Source organism: Triticum aestivum, chromosome 3B (genome assembly GCF_018294505.1).
Source record: "Triticum aestivum cultivar Chinese Spring chromosome 3B, IWGSC CS RefSeq v2.1, whole genome shotgun sequence".
NCBI lineage: Eukaryota > Viridiplantae > Streptophyta > Magnoliopsida > Poales > Poaceae > Triticum > Triticum aestivum.
This window is the reverse complement of record NC_057801.1, coordinates 472,270,136-472,284,961: the sequence shown is the minus strand read 5'-3', so window position 1 is coordinate 472,284,961 and position 14,826 is coordinate 472,270,136.

The following is a 14,826-nucleotide window of genomic DNA, read 5'->3' as shown; positions in this document are numbered from 1 at the left end:
CACCCAATACATCTTCACGTGGACAAGGGCCTTATGTGCACCTTCTATGCATGTTGATCGCTTGACAGCATCGATATGCGACACTGCACAAACAAGTTGATGCACTAAACCAAAATAACTGTTCGTAGTTGCTCCCCCATGCCACAACCGGTCCACGACAGCCTTCATGGCAAGTCCGGATATCTTGTGGAGCTCGGCCCATTCTGCCATCTGCTCATTCAACAGTAGCAGACGCCTTGGCATGCTAAACTGCGACCAGAAAAGCCGTTCCACTTCATGGCCTTCTTGGGCCTGGAAAAAACTGCGTCGCATCAGAAGCACTCTTCGATAAGTCCAAATATGCATCCGGAGAACTCCACATTTGATCAAGCGAGGAATACTTCGGATCGCCAAACTTAGTTCGTAATAAAAAGGGCTTCCCAGTCGAGATCTCCCCATCTTGCCGGATCTCCTCCTGTGCCGCTCTGGCCTCTGAGCGGGTTTCCTTTGCCGCTTGTAAGGCCTTCTCAAGGTCAGCCGCTTTCTCTTTGGTCTCTTTCTCGAGAAGCACATATTTGCTAGCGGCATCCCTTAGCTCAAGCGCCATGTTAGATATTTTTTCCTCACTCAGGCGATGAGCAGCCTATTCGGCTCTTAATTCGCCAATGGCCTTCTCGGCAGCCGTGTTGCTTATCCTGGCTTGCTCCTTGGCCCGGGCAAGCTCAGCCCAAAGGGTCTGTTGGAAATATGCCCTAGAGGCAATAATAAAATGGTTATTATTGTATTTCCTTGTTCATGATAATTGTATATCGTTCATGCTATAATTGTATTAACTGGAAACTCTAATACATGTGTGAATACATAGACCACAACATGTCCCTAATGAGCCTCTAGTTGACTAGCTCGGTGATCAATAGATGGCCATGGTTTCCTGACCATGGACATTAGATGTCATTGATAGCGGGATCACATCATTAGGAGAATGATGTGATGGACAAGACCCAATCCTAAGCGTAGCACAAGATCGTGTAGTTCATTTGCTAAAGCTTTTCTAATGCCAAGTATCATTTCCTTAGACCATGAGATTGTGCAACTCCTGGATACCGTAGGAATGCTTTGGGTGTACCAAACGTCACAACGTAACTGGGTGGCTATAAAGGTACACTACAGGCATCAAGTGTCTGTTGGGTTGGCATGAATCGAGAGTGGGATTTGTCACTTTGTATGACGGAGAGGTATCTCTGGGCCCACTCAGTAATGCATCATCATAATGAGCTCAATGTGACTAAGTAGTTAGTCATGGGATCATGCATTATGGAATGAGTAAAGTGACTTGCCGGTAACGAGATTGAATGAGGTATTGGGATACCGATGACCGAATCTCGGGCAAGTAACATACCGATTGACAAAGGGAATTGTATACGGGATTGATTGAATCCCCGACATTGTGGTTCATCCGATGAGATCATCGTGGAACATGTGGGAGCCAACATGGGTATCCAGATCCCGCTGTTGGTTACTGGCCGGAGAACATCTCGGTCATGTCTGCATGGTTCCCGAACCCGTAGGGTCTACACACTTAATGTTCGGTGATGCTAGAGTTGTTATGGGAAATAGTATGTGGTTACTGAAGGTTGTTTGAAGTCTCGGATGAGATCCCGGGCATGACGAGGAACTCCGGAATGGTTCGGAGGCGAAGATCGATATATTGGACGAAGGGTATTGGAGTCCGAAATTGTTCTGGGAGTACCGGGTGACGACCAGCGTGACCGAAAGGTGTTTCGGAGGCCTCGGCAAGCGTTGGGGGGGCCTTATGGGCCAAGAGGAGGGGGCACACCAGCCCACTAAGGGGTTGTGCACCCCTCCCAACCCCTCTCACATAACCTGGAGAGGTGGGGGCGCCTCCCCTAGGGAAGCCACCCCTCCCGGCTTGGGGGGCAAGTTTCCAAGGGTGGGGGCGCCCAAACCCATCTAGGGTTTCCCCTGTGGCCGCCACCCTGATAACCCACAAGTGTAGGGGATTGCAACAGCTTTTGAGGGTGAAGTACAACCCAAATTTATTGATTCGACACAAGGGGAGCCAAATAGTATTCTTGAGTATTAGCAGTTGAGTTGTCAATTCAACCACACCTGGATAACTTAGTATCTGCAGCAAAGTATTTAGTAGCAAAAGTGGTATGATAGTAATGGTAACAGTAGCAAAGGTAAAGATAAATGTTTTTGGTTTTTTTATAATAGTTGTAACAATAGCAACGGAAAAGTAAATAAGCGGAGAACAATATGTGAAAAGCTCGTAGGCAATGGATCAGTGATGGATAATTATGCTGGATGCGATTCCTCATGCAATAGTTATAACATAGGGTGACACAGAACTAGCTCCAGTTCATTAATGTAATGTAGGCCGCGAGATAGGAGGCCCCGCCCTAGGGGGGGGGGACACCCCCTGTCTCGTGGACAGCCTGTGGGCCCCCTGGCACTGATGCTTTCGCCAAAAATTCTTATTAATTCCAAAAAGTGCCTCCGTGGATTTCCAGGACATTCCGAGAACTTTTCTTTTCTACACATAAAACAACATCATGGCAGTTCTGCTGAAAACAGCGTCAGTCCGGGTTAGTTTCATTCAAATCATGCAAGTTAGAGTCCAAAACAAGGGCAAAAGTGTTTGGAAAAGTAGATACATTGGAGACGTATCAACTCCCCCAAGCTTAAACCTTTGCTTGTCCTCAAGCAATTCAGTTGATAAACTGAAAGTGATAAAGAGAACTTTTACAAACTCTGTTTGCTCTTGTTGTTGTAAACATGAAAATCCAGCATTCAAGTTTCAGCAAATATTATGAACTAACCATAGTCACAATGACACATAGCTCTCACAATCACTCATATCAATAGCATAATGAGCTAGCAAGCCATAATAATAAAACTCGGATGACAACACTTTCTCAAAATAATTATAACATGATATAACAAAATGGTATCTCGCTAGCCCTTTCTGAGACCGCAAAACATAAATGCAGAGCACCTTTAAAGATCAAGGACTGACTAAACATTGTAATTCATGGTAAAAGAGATCCAGTCAAGTCATACCCAACATAAACCAATAATAATGAATGCAAATGACAGTGTGCTCTCCAGCGGGTGCTTTTAATAAGAAGGATGATGACTCAACATAAAAGTAAATAGATAGGCCCTTCGCAGAGGGAAGCAGGGATTTGTAGAGGTGCCAGAGCTCGATTTTAAAATAGAGATTGAATAACATTTTGAGCGGCATACTTTCACTGTCAACGCAACAACTATGAGATGGCTGTATCTTCCATACTACATGCATTATAGGCAGTTCCCAAATAGAATGGTAAAGGTTTATACTCCCCCAACCACCAACAAGCATCAATCCATGGCTTGCTCGAAACAACGAGTGCCTCCAACATACAACAGCCCTGGGGGAGTTTTGTTTAATTATTTTGATTTGCCTTGATCTTTTTGGATCATGGGACTGGGCATCCCGGTTACCGGTCCTTTCTCATGAATGAGGAGCGGAGTCCACTCCTCGTGAGAATAACCCACCTAGCATGGAAGATATAGGCAGCCCTAGTTGTAACATGAGCTGCTCGAGCATACAAAACAGAATTTCATTTGAAGGTTTGGAGGTTGGCACATACAAATTTACTTGGAACGACAGGTAGATACCACATATAGGTAGGTATGCTGGACTCATAAGGAACAACTTTGGGTTTTAAGGAGTTTGGATGCACAAGCAGTATTCCCGCTTAGTACAGGTGAAGGCTAGCAAAAGACTGGGAAGCGACCAACTGAGAGAGCGACAACAGTCATAAACATGCATTAAAATTAATTTACACCGAGTACAAACATGAGTAGGATATAATCCACCATGAACATAAATATCGTGAAGGCTATGTTGATTTGTTTCAACTACATGTGTGAACATGTGCCAAGTCGAGTCGCTCAATTCATTTAAAGGAGGATACCATCCCATCATATCACATCATAATCATTCTAATAGCATGTTGGCACGCAAGGTAAACCACTATAACTCATAGCTAATCAAGCATGGCACATGTAACTATAATCTCTAAATGTCATTGCAAATATGTTAACTTCATAATAGCTGACTCAGGAACGATGAATCATCATATTTACAAAAACAAGAGAGGTCGAGTTCATACCAGCTTTTCTCATCCCAATAAGTCCATCATATATCGTCATTATTGCCTTTCACTCGCACGACCTAACGATGTGTATAATAATAAGAGTGCACGTGCATTGGACTAAGCTGGAATCTGCAAGCATTCAACTCAAGAGAGAAGACAAGTAATATGGGCTCTAAATTAAATAAACAATCATGCATATAAGAGCCACTAAGCATTTTCAATATGGTCTTCTCCACCCCAAAAGAAAGAAAATAAAATAAAACTATTTACACGGGAAAGCTCCCAACAAGTAAAAGAAGAACGAGAAATCTTTTTGGGTTTTCATTTTAATTCTACTACAAGCAAGGAAATTAAACTAACTATTTTTTGGTTTTTCATAAGGTTTATCAAACACACAAGAAGAAATCTGGAAAAAGAAATTTAAACTAGCATGATTAATACAATGAAAGAGTATGAGCACCGACGACTAGTGTGTGAACATGAATGTAAAGTTGGTAAGAAATATGTACCCCCCCCAAGCTTAGGCTTTTGGCCTAAGTTGGTTTAATACCAAGGACCGCCTGGCTGATATCCATAAGTGAAACTGGGGTAGTACTTAGATGCAGAGCGACCGCCTCTTGAGCAGCAGCGTGTTGGCGAGCTGCCTCCATTCCCCTCTCATATTCAGCTGCTTCTTCCCTGGTGACAACATATCTTCCTTTTGCGTGATAATCAAAAAGGTAGGGAGCAGGAAGAGTGACAAGGACGACATTGCGCCAGTCATAGATTAGTCAATAATGGAGGAATTTTTCATTCCTCTCAAGAAAATGATGATCAATCATAGCTTCTCTATCTAAATAAATAGGAGGTACAATCATATCCCCCTCTCGTGGAGCTATATTAAGAAAATTAGCCACACGGGTTGCATAAATTCCTCCAAAGAAATCTCCCCTTTTACTATTATTATGCAACCTACGTGCAACTATTGCCCCCAAGTTATAGCCTTTATAACCTGACACAACACTCTTGAGGACACAAAGATCAGGGGCACACATGTGACATACCTCGTCCTTACCGTTAATGCATCTACCAATAAAGAGAGCAAAGTAATGTATAGCAGGAAAATGAATGCTCCCTATGGTAGCTTGTGCTACGTCCCTAGATTCTCCCACAGTAATACTAGCAAGAAAATCTTTAAATTCAGATTTGCGAGGATCATTGATATTACCCCACCGAGGGAGTTTGCAAGCAGTTGTGAAATCCTCTAAATCCATGGTATAAGATGTATCATAAATATCAAACATGACACTAGGAGAATTATGCGCAGAAATATATTCGAACCTCCGCACAAAGGAATCGGTCAATTGATAATATTGAGGACACTTATCTTGTAAGAAGTCCTCTAGCTCAGCATTACGTACATATGCGTCAAATTCTTCCTTGAAGCCTACTTCGACCATAAAATCAACGGATGGCCATTCACAAGCCCGTACATTTGCGTCCCTTGGCAAATTAACATCTTGTTCACGTATAGCAATTCTTGGCCCTTTCTTTGTCGAGGAACCTCCTTGGTACATTCTTCTAAGCATATTTTTTTTGAAAATTTCTGAAATTTTAGTAACTTCAAAATAAAAGCAGATAAAACTAAACAAGATTGATAGCAACTGCTCCTAAAAGTGCCTAGAGCCTATATCATGCATTGGAATTTCTTGGGACCTCAAAATTTTAACATGCAAGCTCAAGAACATGGTCACCTAAGCAGCAAAAATTTGCAACGAATAAAGCACTAGAACAAAAATTAATTGGACCAATGGAGGAGTCACATACCAAGCAACAATCTCCCAAAGCAGTTTTGTGAATGGAGCTTTGAGCTAAGTGATCGAAAATCGCAGCAAAATGAGCTAGAACTCGTGCTTGAGCTGGATGGGGATTTTACTGGGTAGAAGATGAAGTGTGTGGGTGCTGGCATAAGTGGAGGGGAGCCACCAGGGGCCCACAAGACAGGGGGCGCGCCCTCCTCTCTCGTGGCCTGGTGCTTGCCCCTCCTGCAGTGTTTTCAGTGCCTAAAATCCTCAAATATTCCAGAAAAAATCATACTAAATTTGCAGGGCATTTGGAGCACTTTTATTTCCGGACTATTTTTTTATTGCACGAATAATTCAGGAAACAGACGGATAATACTATTTTTGCTTTATTTATTCTAAATATCAGAAAGTAAAAGGAGGGTACAGAAGGTTGTGCCTTCTAGTTTCATCCATCTCGTGATCATCAAAATGAACCCGCTAACAAGGTTGATCAAGTCTTGTTAACAAACTCATTCTGAATAACACGGAACCAGAGAAATTTTGAATGACACTAAGTTACCTCAACGGGGATATGAAAATCCCCAACAATAAGAATATCATACTTTTTCTTGACAGTAGGGAGAGGAAATTCAAAACCTCAAAAAATTATAGTTGGAACTTCTTCAATAGAATTGATGCTATGAACTTGAGATTGTTTCCTCGGAAAGTGTACCGTATGCTCATTACCATTAACTTGAAAAGTGACATTGCCTTTGTTGCAATCAATAACAGCCCCTGCAGTATTAAGAAAAGGTCTAGCAAGGATAATAGACATACTATCATCCTCGGGAATATCAAGAATAACAAAGTCCGTTAAGATAGTGACATTTGCAACCGCAACAGGCACATCCTCACAAATACCGATAGGTATAGCAGTTGATTTATCGGCCATTTGCAAAGATATTTCAGTAGGTGTCAACTTATTCAATTCAAGTCTACGATATAAAGAGAGAGGCATAACACTAACACCGGCTCCAAGATCACATAAACCAGTTCTAACATACTTTCTTTTAATGGAGCATGGTATAGTTGGAACACCCGGATCTCCAAGTTTCTTTGGTATTCCACCCTTAAAAGTGTAATTAGCAAGCATGGTGGAAATTTCAGCTTCCGGTATCTTTCTTTTATTTGTGATGACATCCTTCATATACTTAGCATAATGATTTACTTTAAGCATATCAGTTAAGCGCATACGTAAGAAAATAGGTCTAATCATTTCAGCAAAGCGCTCAAAATCCTCATCATCCTTTGACTTGTATGGTTTAGGGGGAAAGGGCATGTGTTTTTGAACCCGTGGTTCTCTTTCTTTACCGTGCTTCTTAGCAACAAAATCTCTCTTATCATAACGTTGATTCTTTGATTGTGGGTTATCAAGATCAACAGCAGGTTCAATCTCTACATCATTATCTTTGCTAGGTTGAGCATCAACATGAACATTATCATTAACATTATCACTAGGTTCATGTTCACCACTTGATTGTGTTTCAGCATCAGAAATAGAAATATCATTCTGATTCTCAGGTGTGTCTACAATAGGTTCACTAGAAGCATGCAAAGTCCTATCTTTTTCTTCCTCTTCTTCTTAGAAGAACTAGGTGCCTGTAAATTATTTCTCTGAGAATCTTGCTCGATTCTCTTAGGGTGGCCTTCAGGATACAAAGGTTCCTGAGTCATTCTACCAGTTCTAGTAGCCACTCTAACAGCAAAGTCATTTTCATTATTCAATTCATCAAGCAAATCATTTTGAGCTTTAAGTACTTGCTCAGCTTGAGTAGCAACCATAGAAGCATATTTGCTAACGCGGTGAAGTTCATCTTTAACTCTAGCCAGATTATCACCTACGCGTCCTATCTCGAAAGCATTATTCTTTAACTCTCTACCAACATAAGCATTAAAACTTTCTTGTCTAGCCATAAAGTCATCAAATTCATCTAAGCAAGGGCTATGAAATTTAGTAGAGGGTATTTCAACTTTATCATATCTATAGAGAGAATTTACCTTTACTACCTGTGTCGGGTTATCAAGACAATGTGGTTCTTCAGGCGGTAAATTAAGACCATGTATTTCTTCAATAGGAGGTAAATTCTTAACATCTTCAGCTCTAATACCTTTTTCTTTCATTGATTTCTTTGCCTCTTGCATATCTTCAGGACTGAGAAATAAAACACCTCTCTTCTTCGGAGTGGGTTTAGGAATAGGCTCAGGAGTTGGCTTAATTGGTTCAGGAATTACTTCAGGAATTGGCTCAGGAGGAGTCCAATTATTTTCATTAGTCAACATATTATTCAATAATATTTCAGCTTCATCGACTGTTCTTTCCCTGAAAACACAACCATCACAACTATCCAAGTAGTCCTTGGAAGCATCGGTTAGTCCATTATAAAAGATATCAAGTATTTCCTTTTTCTTAAGAGGATGATCAGGCAAAGCATTAATTAACCGGAGAAGCCTCCCCCAAGCTTGTGGGAGACTCTCTTGTTTGATTTGCACAAAATTATATATTTCCTGCAAAGCAGCTTGTTTCTTATGAGCAGGGAAATATTTAGCAGAGAAGTAATAAATCATATCCTGGGGACTACGCACACAACCAGGAGCAAGAGAATTATACCAAGTCTTAGCATCACCCTTTAATGAGAATGGAAATATCTTAAGGATATATAAATTGCGAGACTTCTCATCATGAGTAAATAGGGTAGCAATATCATTCAACTTGGTAAGATGTGCCACAACATTTTCAGTTTCAAGGCCATAAAAAGGATCAGATTCAACTAAAGTAATAATATCAGGATCAACAGAGAATTCATAATCCTTATCAGTAACACAGATAGGTGAAGTAGCAAAAGCAGGATCGGGTTTCATTCTAGCATTAAGAGACTGCTGCTTTTATTTAGCTAATAATTTCTTAAGATCAGATCTATCATTGCAAGCAAGAATTTCCATAGCAGCTTCTTCATTCATAACATAACCCTTAGGAACAACAGGCAATACATAATCATTGGGGGAACGTTCATCATCACTATCATCAATAGCATCTTCAATATTTTCCCCCTAACTCTAGCAAGTTGTTCATCAAGAAATTCACCTAATGGCAAAGTAGTATCACGCACAAAAGTAGTTTCATCATGCATAGCAGAAGTGGCATCATCAACATGCGACATATCAGAATTCATAGCAGTAGCAGGTTTAGGTGTCGCAAGCTTACTAATAACGGAAGGAGAATCTAGTGCAGAGCTAGATGGCAGCTCCTTACCTCCCTCGTAGTTGACGGCAAAATCTTGGTCTCAGCGTCTTTCAAGTTCTTCATAGTGATCAACAGATATAAATCCCAAGTGACTCAGAGAATAGAGCTATGCTCCCCGGCAACGACGCCAGAAATTAGTCTTGATAACCGACAAGTGTAGGGGATCGCAACAGCTTTCGAGGGTGAAGTACAACCCAAATTTATTGATTCAACACAAGGGGAGCCAAAGAATATTCTTGAGTATTAGCAGTTGAGTTGTCAATTCAACCACACCTGGATAACTTAGTATCTGCAGCAAAGTATTTAGTAGCAAAAGTGGTATGATAGTAATGGTAACAGTAGCAAAGGTAAAGATAAATGTTTTTGGGTTTTTTGTAATAGTTGTAACAGTAGCAACGGAAAAGTAAATAAGCGGAGAACAATATGTGAAAAGCTCGTAGGCAATGGATCAGTGATGGATAATTATGCCGGATGCGATTCCTCATGCAATAGTTATAACATAGGGTGACACAGAACTAGCTCCAGTTCATCAATGTAATGTAGGCATGTATTCCGTAAATAGTCATACGTGCTTATGGAAAAGAACTTGCATGACATCTTTTGTCCTACCCTCCCGTTGCAGCAGGGTCCTTACGGAAACTAAGGGATATTAAGGCCTCATTTTAATAGAGAACCGGACCAAAGCATTAACACATAGTGAATACATGAACTCCTCAAACTACGGTCATCACTGAGAAGTATCCCGATTATTGTCACTTAGGGGTTGTCGGATCATAACACATAATAGGTGACTATAGACTTGCAAGATAGGATCAAGAACACACATATATTCATGAAAACATAATAGGTTCAGATCTGAAATCATGGCACTCGGGCCCTAGTGACAAGCATTAAGCATAGCAAAGTCATAGCAACATCAATCTCTGAACATAGTGGATACTAGGGGTCAAACCCTAACAAAACTAACTTGATTACATGGTAAATCTCATCCAACCCATCACCGTCCAGCAAGCCTACGATGGAATTACTCACGCACGGTGGTGAGCATCATGAAATTGGTGATGGAGGATGGTTGATGATGACGACGGCGACGAACCCCCCTCTCCGGAGCCCCGAACGGACTCCAGATCATCCCTCCCGAGAGAGATTAGGGCTTGGCGGCGGCTCCGTGTCGTAAAAAGTGATGAAACTTTCTCTCTGATTTTTTTCTCCCAGAGACGGAATATATGGAGTTGGAGTTGAGGTTGGGGGAGGTCCAGGGGGCCCATGAGATAGGAGGCCGCGCCCTAGGGGGGGCACCCCCTGTCTCGTGGACAGCCTGTGGGCCCCCTGGCACTGATTCTTTCGCCAAAAATTCTTATTAATTCCAAAAAGTGCCTCCATGGATTTCCAGGACATTCCGAGAACTTTTCTTTTCTACACATAAAACAACATCATGGCAGTTCTGCTGAAAACAGCGTCAGTCCGGGTTAGTTTCATTCAAATCATGCAAGTTAGAGTCTAAATCAAGGGCAAAAGTGTTTGGAAAAGTAGATACATTGGAGACGTATCACACCCCTCCCCTAGGGCGCCTCCTCCGCCCCCTTCCCCTATATATAGTGAGGGAGAGAGAGGGCAGCCGCACCCTTCCCCTGGCGCAGCCCCTCCCTCCTCCAACACCTCCTCCTCCTCCGTAGTGCTTGGCGAAGCCCTGCCGAAGAACCATGAGCTCCATCGCCACCATGCCATTGTGCTGCTGGAGTTTTCCCTCAACTTCTCCTCTCCCCTTGCTGGATCAAGAAGGAGGAGACGTACCCGGGCTATACGTGTGTTGAACACGGAGGCACCGTCCGTTCGGCGCTTAGATCGGAATCGACCGCGATCTGAATCGCTACGTGTACTACTCCACCATCCGCGTTCTTGTAACGCTTCCGCATCGCGATCTTCAAGGGTATGAAGATACACTCACCCTCTCCCTCTCTTATTGCTAGAATCTCCATAGATTGATCTTGGTGATGCGTAGAAAATTTTGAATTATTGCTACGTTCCCCAACAGTGGCATCATGAGCTTGGTCTATTGCGTAGATTCTATGCACGAGTAGAACACAAGTAGTTGTGGGCGTTGGTTTGTTCAATATGCTTACCGTTACTAGTCTTATCTTAATTTGGCGGCATCGTGGGATGAAGCGGCCTAGACTGACCTTACACGTACGCTTACGTGAGACAGGTTCCACCGACTGACATGCACTTGTTGCATAAAGGTGGCTAGCAGGTGCCAGTCTCTCCCACTTTAGTCGGATCGGATTCGATGAAAAGGGTCCTTATGTAGGGTAAATAGCAATTGGCATATCACCGTTGTGGCTTTTGCGTAGGTAAGAACCGTTCTTGCTAGAAACCCATAGCAGCCACGTAAAACATGCAACAATAATTAGAGGACGTCTAACTTGTTTTTGCAGGGTATGCTATATGATGTGATATGGCCAAAAGAATGTGATGAATGATATGTGATGTATGAGATTGATCATGTTCTTGTAATAGGAATCACGACTTGCATGTCGATGAGTATGACAACCAGTGGGAGCCACAGGAGTTGTCTTAATTTATTGTATGACCTGCGTGTCAATCAGAACGCCATGTAATTACTTTACTTTATTGCTAACCGTTAGTAGAAGTAATAGTTGGAGAGACAACTTCATGAAGACACGATGATGGAGATCATGATGATGGAGATCATGGTGTCATGCCGGTGACGAAGGTGATCATGCCGCCCCTCGAAGATGGAGATCAAAGGCGCAAGATGATATTGTCCATATCATGTCACTCTATGATTTGCATGTGATGTTTGTCATGTTTACATCTTATTTTCTTAGAATGACGGTAGCATAAATAAGATGATCCCTCATAAAATTTCAAGAAAGTGTTCCCCCTAACTGTGCACCATTGCAAAAGTTCGTTGTTTCGAAGCACCACGTGATGATCGGGTGTGATAGATTCTAATGTTCGCATAGAACGGGTGTAAGCCAGATTTACAATGCAAAACACTTAGGTTGACTTGACGAGCCTAGCATGTACAGACATGGCCTCGGAACACAAGAGACCGAAAGGTCGAACATGAGTCATATAGTGGATACAATCAACATGAAGATGTTCACCAATGATGACTAGTCCGTCTCACGTGATGATCGGACATGGCCTAGTTGACTCGGATCATGTATCATAGATGACTTGAGGGACGTCTATCTGAGTGGGAGTTCATTAAATAATTTGATTAGAAGAACTTAATTATCATGAACATAGTCAAAAGTTCTTTGCAAATTATGTCGTAGCTCACGCTTTGGTTCTACTATTTTAGATATGTTCCTAGAGAAAAAAAATTAGTTGAAAGTTGATAGTAGCAATTATGCGGACTGGGTCCGTAAACTGAGGATTGTCCTCATTGCTGCACGGAAGGCTCATGTCCTTCATGCACCGTTTGGTGTGCCGAACCTTGAGCGTTGTCTGTGGATGTTGCGAACATCTGACATACATGTTTTGATGACTACGTGATAGTTCAGTGCGTAATGTTAAACGGTTTAGAATTGAGGCGCCAAAGACGTTTTTGAAACGTCGCAGAACATATGAGATGTTCCAAAGACTAAAATTGGGATTTCATACTAGTGCCCACATCAAGAGGTATGATACCTCTGAACAAGTTTCTTAAGCCTCAAACTAAGGGAGAAAATCTCAATAGTTGAGCATGTGCTCAGATTGTCTGAGTACTACAATCGCTTGAATCGAGTGGGAGTTAATCTTCCAGATGAGACAGTGATAGTTCTCCACAGTCACTGCCACCAAGCTATTAGAGCTTTGTGATGAACTATAACATATCAGGGATAGACATGATGATCCTTGAGCAATTCGCGATGATTGACACCGCGAAAGTAGAAATCAAGTAGGAGCATCAATTGTTGATGGTTAGTAAAACTACTAGTTTTCAAGAAGTGCAAGGGAAAGAAGGGATACTTCATGAAACGGAAAATCAGTTGCTGCTCTAGTGAAGAAACCCAAGGTTGAACCCAAACCCGAGACTAAGTGCTTCTGAAATGAGGGGAACGGTCACTGAAGCAGAACTACCCTAGATACTTGGTAGATGAGAAGGCTGGCAAGGTCGACAGAAGTATATTGGATATACATTATATTAATGTGTATTTCACTAGTACTCCTAGTAGCACCAGGGTATTAGATACCAGTTCGGTTGCTAAGTGTTAGTAACTCGAAATAAAAGCTGCGGAATAAACGGAGACAAGCTAAAGGTGAGATGATGATATGTGTTGGAAGTGTTTCCAAGGTTGATGTGATCAAGCATCGCATGCTCCCTCTACCATCGAGATTGGTGTTAAACCTAAATAAGTGTTATTTGGTGTTTGCATTGAGCATAGACATGATTGGATTATGTTTATCGCAATATAGTTATTCATTTAAGGAGAATAATGGTTACTCTACTTATTTGAATAATACCTTCAACGGTCTTGCACCTAAAATGAATGGTTTATTGAACCTCGATCGTAGTGATACACATGTTCATGCCAAAATATATAAGATAGTAATGATAGTACCACATACTTGTGGCACTGCCATTTGAGTAATATTGGTATAAAACGCATGAAGAAGCTCCATGTTGATGGATCTTTGGACTCACTCGTTCTTGAAAAGATTGAGACATGTGAACCATGTCTATTGGTATATATGCATGAAGAAACTCCGTACAGATGGATCGTTTGGACTCACTTGATTTTGAATCACTTGAGACATGCAAATCATACCACATGGGCAAGATGACTGAAATGCCTCGTTTTCAGTGAGATGGAACAAGAGAGCAACTTGTTGGAAGTAATACATTTGATGTGTGCAATCCAATGAGTGCTGAGGCACACAGTAAATATCGTTATGCTCTTACTTCACAAATGATTTGAGTAGATGCTGAGTATATTTACTTAATGAAATACAAGTCTGAATTATTGACAGGTTCAAACAATTTCAGAGTGAAGTTGAAGATCTTCATGACAAGAGGATAAAATGTCTATGATATGATCATAGAGATGAATATCTGAGTTGCGAGTTTGGTACACAATTAAGACATTGTGGAAATTGTTTTGCAACTAATACTGCCTGGAACACCATAGTGTGATGGTGTGTCCGGACATCATAGCTGCACCCTATTGGATATGGTGCATACCATGATGTCTCTTATCGAATTACCACTATAGTTTATAGGTTAGGCATTAGAGACAACCGCATTCACTTTAATAGGGCACCATGTAATTCCACTGAGATGACATCGTATGAACTATGGTTTAGAGAAACCTAAGCTGTCATTTCTTAAAAGGTTGGGGTTGCGACGCTTATGTGAATTTTTTTAGCCTGATAAGCTCGAATCCAAAGCGGATAAATGCATCTTCATAGCACACCCAAAATAGTTGGGTATACCTCCTATTTAGATCCGGAAGCAAAAAAGATTGTTTTTGAACCGGATCCTTTCTCGAGGAAAAGTTTCTCTCGAAAGAAATGAGTGGGAGTATGGTGGAGACTTGATGAGGTTATTGAACCATCACTTCAACCAGTGTGTAGCAGGGCACAGTAAGTCGTTTCTGTAGCACCT